A 13,768-nucleotide genomic window follows, 5' to 3' on the forward strand; every position below is an offset into this window, starting at 1 on the left:
ACATATGAACAATAAGACCAATGATCTTGCTGTTTCTCATCCTGTTTATCCTATCCTATCTAAAACCTAAACTTTTCTACAAATAGCTGAAATTGTCAAAAGTTATACAAATATTTTTATGAACTTGTTTCTTTATTACTATTAATAAATTTCGTACAAAATTAGCAATACAATCAGTTAGAACTGGGGAAGGATAGTCCCTATATTCCCCCAAACAACAAAAAGCTTTAATGTTTGGAATCATTTTGGCTTTTTAAACACGATTGCCAAGTTCCTTGCCGGGAAATTGATATTACGCATACATCGCTTTTAGTAATCCATGGCTTGTACAACCAGAAACCAGTTTAGTAAGGCAATATAATATACATAAAACATTATGGACAAATAATAGCGGTTAAATAAAAAAAATGATGACAAATAATTTAAGTTTTTAATTTTTTAAGATTTAAATGAAATGTAACTGTTTCTGCGCTAACTTGATGCAGTTTGCATTCAACTCTGAAAAGAATACCTAAAATCGGAAATAGATTAACAATGGAAAAAAGTAGACACTTTTCTTTACTAAAGTTTACTTTTCACACCAATGTACTTTCTTAATGGTGGCAACAATGGAAACGCTACTACAGCCCCAAAAGCCTATTACAAGGCCTGAAAGTGAAGACTTTTTTTACTAAAGTAGGCTTCTTAGACCGTGTATATATTTGTAATCCCACCAACAAGGCTAATTCTACTAAATAGCGTGTGATATGTAGCTGATTCGAACTCTAAAATAAAAAAAGGAATTTGTTACTAACTTTTTTAGTATTTGAACCTTTTTAAAAATGAATAATAAAATACTACTTATCATTAACTGATTCAAAAGTATTGTTGGGCTCATCATATAACATATACAGTCCTTTCACTATGACACTTTTAGTATTTCATCTACTGTGAGTAAAATATTAAACAGTAATATTTGCACGAGTATAAGCAGAGGCCCAGGCTAATACTAGCAGAAACCTTCCACCACGCAGGTTAAGCTGTTGGTGGGGTGAAAGTGAGAACAACAGACGGAGAGATGAGAGAGTATTATGACTTGCATGAACCTATAGTGACTTTCCCAAACTTGTATGAGTTTTAGTAAAGTGTGTTTTATTATTTGTTTTGGATTATATAATAGCTTCCCACGCTTTTTGTTAATTGTTATTTGGTCCGGAGGAACATTCCTTTGGAATTTGTAATTGGTATTTTGGCGAAGATTTGGGAAATGTTTATAGTTTCCGCCGCGCCGTCCAAAATCAGAACGCCCAGCAGCAAAGAAGTTAAAAAATCATAAAACATCCAATATGCTATATTTTTATTTTTTATTTCTATCGAGATTCACCTTTTTTAGTCCGCTTTCTTCCGTAACTTTGATATTTAAGTTGATAAATCTGATTTAATTTCTCTGGATAGTTTCAAACTGAGAACCACAATTTTAATGCAAAATTAAGCGTTTTTTTAGCATTAATTGTACTACGAAAATTGATTTTAGTTATTTTTTTGTTTTTATGTTGTCGAGTTTTTTATATTGGCTGTTTTTGTATATTTTTTTTGTTTGCTTTGTTGATTTTATTGGCGTGTCTCGTTATTTTGTGTGCTAAATCAGCTATAGCTTCGTTTAGCCCGGCCCTGAGAATTTTAGGTCTCGCCTTGCAATGAGTATTAATAATTACAATCCAAGGATCGTTGTAGTCGTGTGCCGTAGTCTGACGTACCGTGTAAAGTGAAGTAGTTTGGTAGGCTTACGGCCGAGTTTAGGGTTTCCTTGTTTCGCAATCTTGTTTTTGAGTATAAACTGAGCCGAATAAGATTTTGTGTATTTTGGGTAAAGACGAATCGAGATCTTACTTCTGACCGTGATTTGTACGGAATCGATTTTCATTCATCACTGAACTTGGCAACCCATTCCTCGGATACAGTTCGTATATCTCTATTTCAGGCTTTGGAGAAATTTTAAATGGGGAGTTGGGAAGAAAATTTGTGGCTGTGATTATAACACCGTCTATCTCAGGCTAGCCAATTCCGATTGCTATTTGTATGAGCCACCATCCCAACTCTGTGTCACGATTTTAGGTTTCTTGGTAATTTTTTTCGAGTCTGCTACGATTCCTATTGTGGCAAATATATCGGTATTTCAGGAAATTTGCCGGCATACTTTTCTCTCCAGTCAGCCAAGCGGGGTGTTTTTTTATCAGTAAAATTTCAGGAATTTCCAGGAAACCTGAGACCACATTTCAAATATTAGAAAAAATCTAAGATTACAAAATATTTCAAATATTATTATTTGGTATCAAGTTAGGGATTTTAGTAGTTCCAAGATTCCGAGAGACCGTGAAGTATTTCGGCCATTTGTGAAGAGGTCTTCAGTCAAAATATGATAAACTGAGACTGCCCTCGTTTCGTTAACGAAAGCGTTAATTTACAGCAATATCGCAGGTGTTTTGTTTTAGTAATTCTTCATAACGGCGTTGGAAACAAAAAACTTGAATACAGTTAGGATTTCTCATTCGAGAACGAGATGTCTAAGAGCACGAGGTGTTGTCCTATTATCAACAAAAATCTCACAGCTTATGTTTTAATTTTCTTGAGATAGGTTCATGGTGAAAAACGTTAGGTAGTGGACCAGGTAAAGTTTCGAAAGTGTATAGGGACACGAAATTTTGTCTATCTAAGAACATATCCAAAAGCAAGCGCGTATTATAATTTATATAACATAAAAGGCAAGGTTTTTTTTTCAAGAGAAAAAAGGTTTAACTACTACAAACACACGTACATTTTTACAACTTGTCTGTAACTTATCGTTAAATATAAGTGTTAATAATTATGCTTATATCAAAAACTTTCGTAGTTCAAATCCCTTTTGCATTCCGTGGTTTATTAAGTACAAAGAAATAGATTTAATTTGGGATAGGTAAAACAAACAAAAAAATCAGTGAAATCTAGAGAATTTCTTACAGAATAAATATCTATTTTATGCGTATGTTCTAAAGAGAAAAGTTATAAAGGGAACATTTCGGAACGAAAATTCGACCTAGTCCTTTTCAGATACTACGTATATATTATTTTCATTTGTTTTATTTATTTCCTTTTATATTTTTGATATAGTACAAATTATTTAACGTCTGACAAGTTTATATATATATATATAATATATATATATATATATATATATATAGTTTAAAAGGCTAACAATGTGTTTTACGACTAATTATATATTTGTAGAACTGGCTTAATTTTCATACTTATAAATGAAAATCATTACTTCAACCTGGTAAGTGATAAAAATATATTGTTGTTATAGCAAACCGATTTATTTTGATGTAAAAATAGATAGTTATATATATATACTAAGAATTCCAGAGATTGAATTAATTACCTGACATGGTTGCATTTGACCTCCACCATGGAATTGTTTATGCTGCATCCCACTTGCCCTCGGGTCGATCCCGTCGTCTGAATCCGTAGATGGATTAGGAAGGGATTTCCCTCTTAAAAATCTTTTTCGAAGCTCCACCGGGAGGGCGTTCCGCTTCCGAATGCTTCGAAATCGCTCCACCACTTGCCCCCATATCTTCAGCAAGAGCAAACGTAACTCTCGGCGATTTACCAAAAGAGCCTCTAGCAGACCCTGAACCTGATGAAGCTCGTGTAAACTCCGAACACTGTCTTTGCAAAAGCGGTAGTTAACTCTTCTACAGAAAATGTGCGTTTTCCCGTGTCTACTCTGGACTGTAGAGGCCGAATGGTGTCCGCAGTTACAAGTAGATTTTGGTCTGCCGCTTGCGTCAACTTTTGTAACTTTTAAATTTTTCTTTGGAAACCAACTCCTCTTTGACGCTGGAAGAATCACCAGACGAGTAACCGCTTTGAACTGGTGTGGTAGACCTAGCAAAATACTTATCGGTTTTGGACCTTCCGATTCGTGATAAAGTACTATACCCCGTGACTGACTGAGTGTCACGGTCTAAGTACCCCTGTATGTTATCAGTACCGTCCCAAGTTGGGTGACCACATTCAAATTTTATCCTAGATAGAGTTCTTGTTCCGTCAGCGCTGGATCCTCTTTGAGCCCTTTCGTGCCTTCGGTATTCTCTTCCGGTTTCCGATGCTACTTCTGTTTCACCAACAGAATTCCAAAGTCCTCTTATAGTACATGATAATACTACAGTTACTGCGATCATAACCTATTGATAGTTTTGAGTCCGACAAATTTCCTAACGACTGCCGTCGATATTCTTGAGGTTGCTTTGAACGCTTTGAAGTTGGTGGTCTAGGACAAGGCTTAGCTATCACTCCAAGAGCTTCGGCAGCACTTATTCTCCCTGGTTTAGAGGAAGATTGCTTTCTCGCTTACAAAAGAAGCAGGAGAAGAAGATCTACTAGTAGCTCTAGAACTAGGCCGGCTACACGGAAGGCTTTCACTTCCAACTACTCGAGAGGGAGTACGTTTGGCAGTTTCGTTATATACATTTGGGGACAAACACTGATTCGATGTCAACTGTTGAGCAGCATTATCATTAGGTACTTCTACACTACTTGAAGTTTGAATTTCTTTCTTCGATTTTAGGTTGAGCAGTTACATCTTCATTTTCTCTTAGACATTTAATATAAGACTTATCTAAAGTGGCTTTGTGTTTAATAGACTGTTGCGAATCTTTTTCTTATAAGTGGTTTTGATTCCTTATCATCTGTCCTCGTCACTTGTACTAGCATGCCGACTAGAGGGCTGACTTAAAACCTCTTCACCCGATGGACGCTTTTTAATCGGAGAATCTATAGCTCTCACCCATATATCTGCAGTCGCTCCATCTTCAGAGGAGGGACTCTCTAAGGATTGGTCTTGGCTCAAATCTAAATCGGGTCTGGGTAGATCTAAGTCTTCTTGAAATTCTTCGTCTGGTGCATTATCTTCCACTGAGTATTCTAAACCTTTAAGAGCACTCTCTCCTCCGGCCTGGGTGGGTATATCTGGAGGACACTGAGCCTCTTCTTTTTCTTCGTATTTTAAATGTGTTGAAACAACATCTGGAATTCCTTGGTCGAGCTGTTGTGATTCTCCTAGATGCTGAGGTCTGGCAGGAGTTGCTGGAGGATGCTGAACAGGATCTCTTCTTACAGTGGTCAAGCGCGTAAGTTCATCTCTTTTGGGTGGTAGTGGAGGCTTAGGTTTCGGCCTAGGAGTCGCTACAGGTTGACTGGGTATACTTCCGTTAACGGCTCTCGGTGGGAACCACAGGAGGTAAAACCTGAATACCACCTCTGATTGGAAGATTTGGTGGACGCTGATCAAACTTTTGCGGTTCAAAGTGTCCTGATGGTTTTTATGCCGAAGGATGTTCCAAAGGTATTAGTCGTATAAGGGTGCCAATTATGTGGATCTGTTTTTTCCTCGTCTAAGGTTTGGTCAGAGGGTTCATTTTGCATGACTACAGGACATTGGACGGCGAGGCGGGACTGCTGGCCGGATAGGGAGCGGGGGGCCTCGTCTTGCCTCAGGGGCAGAGCACCGACACCGGGGAAACCACACGGTGATAGAGGATAGAAAACACTTTCAGAAAAAAACACGAGGGGAGGGTGAAATAGTCACCCGATAAATAACAGCTTACATCTTACTTCTAACACGCATCATCGGTCATTAGCCTCAAACCTAACCTAAAATTGTACTCGTTTACACGCAAACACAACACTTGCAACTATATAAAACCGTACCTCACAGATGTACCCGTTGGTGTACACAGTAAACATTGGACATAACCACAATATCACCACATTCAAAACCACATGTTTACCAGCTACTTCAGTAGTCACAACACTCCACTGGGGTTCGAAAGCACCAACAGACACGCCTTAGTTATAGAACTCTCCTAATATTACTCTTATAGATAACGGACTCGATCACAGTTCCGCGACTTCCGCTTACTCACCGATAGAGCGACTATCGATGCTCGATGCACGAGAGGTACAAACCGTCCACCAAAAGAAGATATTATTTTATTGTGTGACGGGGCGGCAGGGCGGCGTCGATCGAAGTGAGCCCCCTTACTGCGTCGACGCCGGCGTCCCGACGAGATCCTGACCTCCCTGACATTTTGGGTCACCGGCTCGGCTCTGCTGCCCTTAGGCTCTCTAATTAGTGAATATGTCATTACGAAAGAAAACATACTTTTTACAAGACGAGCAGAGTCTATAGGGAAGTAGATAATTAGTTGATCGTCGTAAATTCATTTGACTTTTGTTCTTTTTACATTAGAAATTATATTAGGTATTTACTTGTTTATTTGCTTAAAGGTTTCACCATTTTACAGTTACGTCAATAATAATGCTGATACAAGATCGCATAAACAATACCAGAAAAAGTGAATCCGTATAAAATCAGAGAAAACATAACTAACCAATAGCTAAAACAGTGTAGAAAAAAAATTAAACAATCAATGACAAACGAATGGAAAGTTAACGTCAGCGATAGCAGTGTGTAATACTGTAAGTTATTTATGGAGCCTGAGAAACATACCAGTTATGATGTGTCAAAATATGACGAAAAGCTATCGATATAGCAAACATTTGAGAATACATATAATGTAGTTTTGATTGTGGTATTAATTTAACAAAATTTAGGATAAAGTAGAAAAAGTAAATTAATTTTTTAAATTGGTAAGTGGAATATTTTTCATTGTGAATATATCGTATTTATATAATTATACCTTAACACTTGGAAATTAAAACTGCACACACAGACACACACCTCAATCGTTTCCAGATTTTAACTTAATCAATTTTTCATGTATTTCTAAAGAGAAAATCTCCGAGTACGATCTTTCTTATACCAAAATCAAAATCGCGAAGATAATAGCCTGCAAACTAATTTAGACATACATTTTCTATTAAGGATTGAGAGTTCGTAAATCTTTACTCCTCCAATGTCATTAAATCGCAATAATATGTATTTATTCCAAGTTTTATCAGCCATTAACTTTACCTTTAACATTTATCTTACTATTACTTATTCTCGTGGGATTATCGTAATACACTGAAGACAACCAATTGATTCTTTCATTCAGTTTATAATATAAAAATGGGTTCTTTCAAGACATTGACCAAAGATGAACGTATTTAAAAATATTAGTTACAAAAAAATAACGTATATTTTATATTTAAACAATATATTATATCGCCAAGAAGGCATACTTATGTGTAAAAGTATATTTCGTGTTAAAAATTTGTCCACAAAAATATAATTAATGATCCCTCATGTTTCACACATACGTGTGTAAGAACTGAAGGACGATAATAACACCATCCAAATAAGTTTATCTCCTATTTTTATCTTCAATATTGCCTTAGATCAGATACTAGTCTTTATTGATTGAACTTTAGCGAAGCCTGGGTGACTGCCAAAATTAATTGTTTTTTATGTTTCTCTTTCTGCAGGATGTCTCCAACAAATGGAACTGTAGAATTGGATATCGACTACTATCCGTACAGGATCTCCAAACAGTGGGCGGAACATCATTACAGAGATATGTTTTGTATTTTTATAGTAAAAATTAGGTAAAGGCAGGTATTTTAGATATTAAACGTTTGTTTAGAAAGGGAAACGTAAAAAATGTATTCCATAAAAATTTTAAGGAAATACCATTTATATCGACTTTTAACTATTCAGGATGCGATGGTCCGACATTTTGCATATACTAAAATGGGAATTTTAAACGATAAATGAGTTACTCTGATATCACTATGCTATGTTACGAGTGAATGTAACAGTCAGCTGGGTCACGTAATGTTGGCTCCTAAAGTTGTTGTTGGAGCATGGATGGATGCAATATTAAAACCCACCATCATTCTGAAGTTACTCGCCGTTGGTTAACTGGACCTGAAAGACCGAGTGACAACAGCCAAAGGAATCACTTCATTTAAAATTTAAGTTATTAAAGCAGTGAGATATTTAATAATTGAATGTGTTTGAATATTGCTATTGTTTCAGTTTTTGCACCAAATATAAAAGTTTTAACAGTTCAAATATTATTTGCAAACCTTATGGATCATATGTACATATAATTCATTTTTCAATGGCATTACAATTAACAACTGATTTTATTATTTATGCTTTTAAATTTCAGATCAAGGTTATACAAATAACGCATTTCTCTATCTCCAAATATATTCTATCCTCAAGCAACTTAGTGCTGGGATTAGATTAGATTACTCACATCAAAATTTTTAAAGAGTATGTACAAACTTTATTCTGGTATGTAAGAAACGATCAACTTAGATTTCCTGTCGTTCTAGATCACTTGATCTTCAGTAGGTTGGTTCAGTTCATCTGGAATTTGGATCTCAAGTGCTTCTGAATTCTCTATTACCTCAATTCTTAAAAATATATTATGTGCTCTATAAGATGTATTATCGTGCATCTTGGATCGTTGTACTGGATGTTATCTCTCGGTAATGTACTCTCTACGTTTATCCAAGCTCTAGATTATTTTGCAATCAATTACTTTAAAAATAATCTCTGTTTTGAGCTGTTGATACACTATACTAACTTTGAACAAAACGTCAAATCCAGGATGGCAGCAGAAAATCTTATATGAAAAGCCAAGTTACACCTTAAATTCATCTACTCCTTAATAAAATTATAATACTCGTTGGTGCGTTGGGTCTCGATAGAATTGTTGAAATAATCATAGAACCATAGGTCATTAAATCACGCTCAGTATAAATAAACAGTTTTTATTAGATGAAGGAATAACAATGAACCTAAATTTGGTTTAATGCCAATATCCAAACTGCTATAATGCTTTGCATTTGGGTAAACATTGAAAACAAAATATTGTATGGGTTTAGGATTATGTCTAATATATTATAAGTACCGCTTGCCTGCATCTTCTATTTCCATTATCCGAGTACAAATGTACTTCACTTATCATCTGATATAAAGGAATATTCAAGCCGTATTTCATATTTGGTACAGTATATTTATGTTTAGTAATTATGTAAAATACAGAGCACTTGTCAAATTATATATTGTTAGAAGAACCACACTGGAATTACAGCTAGGTTCCAAACCTGGCTTTGATGAGATTTCCAACTAATTACCAACAATGTTCACAATGAACTAAAACTATTAATATTAATTTAAAGTACAAACTATAAATACCTAGTAACCTTTGCAAACATTATAACCAATGTATAGTTTCATTATACTACAAAACGACCAAGAGTATTTGACTGACCAAAGCATTACAAGTTTTTATAAATATTAAAAAATATCCGTTTTATAGTGCCGACTTAGAAAGGCTTTAAAGTTTATAGAGCAAGTTTAAAGAACTCCTAAAAGCAAAATGAAGTTATTCATGTTAATGAGATTCTTTAACACCATGTCCAATTTAAATACTGTTAGTGGTGGATACTCAAGAAACATTTATGGTTTATATTTTTTCAAAACAATTGTTAGTAAAATATTAAGACAGTTATACAAATGTAGGTTCAGCTTCTTATGGATTACAATACAAGTCATTATCCCCCAAAGCATTTAACAGTTGCCTTATACCTGTTCATGCACTTATAGTTGTTAGAGGAAAACTTTATTTGAACAGACTTGCGTTAGTAACAAAAAATTACGTGGTACAGTGATTCTGAGTAGAAATATGGATCAGGCCAAGTCTAGTTTTTATACGAGGGTAACGGTGTTTGGAGTGGTGAAGCTCAATATCAAAAGCCCAGCCCAAATGAAGTCATTCTCTGTTTACCGCTTTTCAGAAGATAGAACACTGCTTACTCAACATAGCTAGAACATCTTAATCAAAGATGGAAAATTGCTGAATAACACGATCGTCTCATGGATCATAATGGGATCTTGCCAAGAGGTACACATCCGATTCTCTTCTACGTATGCTATATATCCTGTTCCACCGGAGACAGCTCTGAGGCCTCTAGGTCTAGGTTAACAGAGGTTTACAACCTATTGCCATACACACAACACAAAAGTATATTGCAGTTATTTTAGGATGTAATAAACTGGTGAAATCAACAAGACAAATAGGATTATTAAGGACTACAGAACGAGCGAAAAACTTCCTGAACAGACAAAATAAAGAGACATAAATAAAGTGATTACATATATTAATTAGGACACTTTGTTGTTTGAGAGCGTGGTGGTAAACATAACTAAAGTTTATCAATATATTATAATCTATGATATCAAAAAAGAGTATATTGAAGTTGTTATACCATTGTTTCAATATTAGTCTGCAGATAAAACACTGCAGAAAATAATATGTTTGTTTAAGATTTAAGATGATTATCTGATTAGGTTAAAGACGTTAAAGATTTTTTTGACGTTTACCGTTGCATACAATATATTGCATTATTAAAATCTAAAAGAACTTGTATACGTAAGTAAACCAGGGTACCATTCAAAATTAAAAGTTTCTCTTCATTAAATAAAACTACACCAAGCATTAGTAAAATGGGCCTTTTAGGAAAATTAAACTATCCGATTGCTATCAGACAAACACACTAACGCCAAATACGGAAGTCTCTGACTAGAGAAACCTCCCGAGTTATATGAATCAAACACATTAACGTTAGCCAAATACGGGAGTCCCTGACTAGACAAACAAACCGAGTGGTATGAGTCAAACACATTAAACGTTAGCCAAATACAGGAGTCTTAGACAAGATAAACTACACGAGTGATATCAGTCAAACACACTAACGTTAACCAAATACGGGAGTCCCTGACTAGACAAACAACCCGAGTGATATGAGTCAAACACATTAACGTTAGCCAAATACAGGAGTCCCTGACTAGACAAACAAACCGAGTGGTATAAGTCAAACACATTAACGTTAGCCAAATACAGGAGTCCATGACTAGACCAACAACCCTAGTGATGTGAGTCAAACACATTAACGTTAGCCAAATACAGGAGTCTTAGACAAGATAAAATACACGAGTGATATCAGTCAAACACACTAACGTTAACCAAATACAGGAGTCCCTGACTAGACAAACAACCCTAGTGATGTGAGTCAAACACATTAACGTTAGCCAAATACAGGAGTCCCTGACTAGACTAACAACCCTAGTGATGTGAGTCAAACATATTAACGTTAACCAAATACAGGAGTCTTAGACAAGATAAACTACACGAGTGATATCAGTCAAACACACTAACGTTAACCAAATACAGGAGTCCCTGACTAGACAAAACAAACCGAGTGGTATGAGACAAACACATAACGTTAACCAAATACGTAAGTTTCTGACAAGATAAACTTCCCAAGTGATATGTCAAACTCATTAACGTGAGCCAAATACGGGAGTCTCTGACTAGAGAATTCTCCCGAGTTATACCAGTCAAACACGTTAACGTTAGCCAAGTAGGGAAGTCTCTGACTAGAGAAACTTCTGCAGGAATGTAAGTCAAACACACTAACGTTAAGTAAATACGGAAGTCTCTGACTAGAGAAACCTCGCGAGTGATATAAGTCAAACACACTAATGTTAGCCAAATACGGGAGTCTTAGACAAGATAAACAACCCGGGTGAGTTATATCGTATACACTGACGTTATGCAAATTCTTTAATCAAGAGAGCCTACCTGAACGATATCAGTAAAACACATACATTTTAGTAACATCTGGAATTGTAACGAAATAGAGTTATATTAGTCATACCTACTAACCATTGAGCCAAACCAGTCGCCTACACAAAACACCCAAACAGTAGTAATCAGACTTGCGCTAACCATGTACGGAACATCTATAAAATGGAAAATATCCATTTTATATTAATCTGACACACTAAAATTGGCCCGATATTGAGCATTGGGATAAGGCAAATTACCCGTGCGTTAATTATCAAACCCAAAAGTGTTGATCGAATACTGGATGTTATGAGGAGAAGAAATACACAGGCAATTTCAGTCAATACACTAACCACTAAAGCAATTCATTAACCAAGGGAGCAATGTACTAACGTTAAAAAGTGGAGACCATTTTGCAATTGCTCAATATATTGGATTGTGTTCCTGCCATTGGTAGAATTTAAACAATCGGTGCTTACCAATTGTGTACAGCAACAGTGGCTCCAAACAAGATTGTCTGCAGTGCTAAAGTAACTATGGGGATATATTTTTCTTGCACACAATAGCCTGGTAGTAGAGAGGAAATGTATGTTCTAGAACACAAGGTCACATGACGTCATCACTTAGGAATGCGGAATCAACAATCCCCCCCCTCCCCCCCTCCACCCCCCTCGCCCACAGAGGTCAATGACCTCCCCCTCCCGCCTACTCAGGTCGTTGACCCCGCAAGGTCGGTCGTTGACCCCGACAAGGTCGGTCGTTGACCTTAGCCTTCAAGGTCACGCGATGACCTTGACCTTGGCATTCAAGGTCACCCGATGACCTTGACCTTGGATTTCAAGGTCACCCAATGACCTTGACCTTGGCCTTCAAGGTCACCCGATGACCTCAACCTTGAGTTGTAAGGACATTTCGTCATAAGGCTTGTGTCGTCATACAACTGCGACAACACGCGGCTATACGTAGTTTACTTATGACGTCAATATGAGATCATTGTTATAGTTTGTGGTATTACTGATATTGTATGTTGGTATAAAAACATGGGCAGGAAGTAGTTTTCCATCTGGAGTTTTTTTTAATTCATTAATATTAATAGAGCGGATGACCAGAGTGATTAAGCCACGCGCAAGTTTGTTGCAACAGTATAATAATAAGTATTTATTCACTATGGTAATGGATTCGAGGAAGTGTGTAAACAAGTGTAGTTATGCAACGTGTGATACAGCCTTGAGGTTTCTTTATAAGCTAAGGAGTAAGTTTTAGCCAGCAGTGCAAGGTTGTTTGTTTGCATCAGCACAGGAAACACCAGTGTGATTAAGTCATGCGCTCAGAGATATCAGGTGATTAACAATATGTTATTATTATATAAGTATACATTACAGGATTGATATGATTGGTTAAAAATATTATAAGTCATGATTCATAAGAATGACGTCATAAGTTTAGTATAAAACCGAGTTATTTGTGAACGAAATCATTAGTAACGAACAACATTTCATATAGTGATTATTTAGTTTTTTGTGTGTGTGTTAATACAGGTAATTAAATATGGAACTTCCTAAAGAAAGGCTATTTCAACTTACTAATGTGTTTTAAAGTTTTTGTGCGAGAACATTTAAATGAAACAAAAGTTGTTTTAGAATTAAACAATCAAACTTTCATATTAGATATTGATAATTGGAAAAAGTTTAAAAAATATTTTTCTGTTATTGATACTGAATTTAGACTGAGACATAATAATTTTAATGATGATGATGATGATGATGATATAACTGATTGACTCGATCATAGAACAGTATCATTTTCCAATCCTGTAGTCAGTAAATGTGTTATATGTTAGATGAGTATGAAGATAGAAAATCCGAATGGGAACAAATTGCAAGAGACAGAGATCGTTTTAGAAAAAGAATAGCTGAATTTGAAGAAGTGTTTAAATCAATTTTGAAAAAAATCCAAGTGCAACGTGAGTGGAAAACTTTCATGTGTGTTAATGAAAGACGAGTTGTGTGAATAGTAATGAGTGATTTAATAAACCATTATATTTCTTCACTTCCACTTGAGTTAAAATTTAAAATATTGCTTAACCTTTCATATGAAGATGTTTATTTTATAGAAAACGATTACTTTTGGTATCTATTTTGTAAAGAACACTGTATTGA

At 35.6% G+C, this 13,768-nt stretch overlaps 1 pseudogene; it reads right to left on the reverse strand.

Moving 5' to 3' along the window:
* Nucleotides 1-3,403: 3,403 nt before the first annotated feature.
* On the reverse strand, nucleotides 3,404-6,167 carry LOC124372617 (annotated as a pseudogene).
* Nucleotides 6,168-13,768: the final 7,601 nt, after the last annotated feature.

The sequence above is a fragment of the Homalodisca vitripennis genome, unplaced genomic scaffold, assembly GCF_021130785.1.
Source record: "Homalodisca vitripennis isolate AUS2020 unplaced genomic scaffold, UT_GWSS_2.1 ScUCBcl_3649;HRSCAF=9308, whole genome shotgun sequence".
Lineage (NCBI taxonomy): Eukaryota > Metazoa > Arthropoda > Insecta > Hemiptera > Cicadellidae > Homalodisca > Homalodisca vitripennis.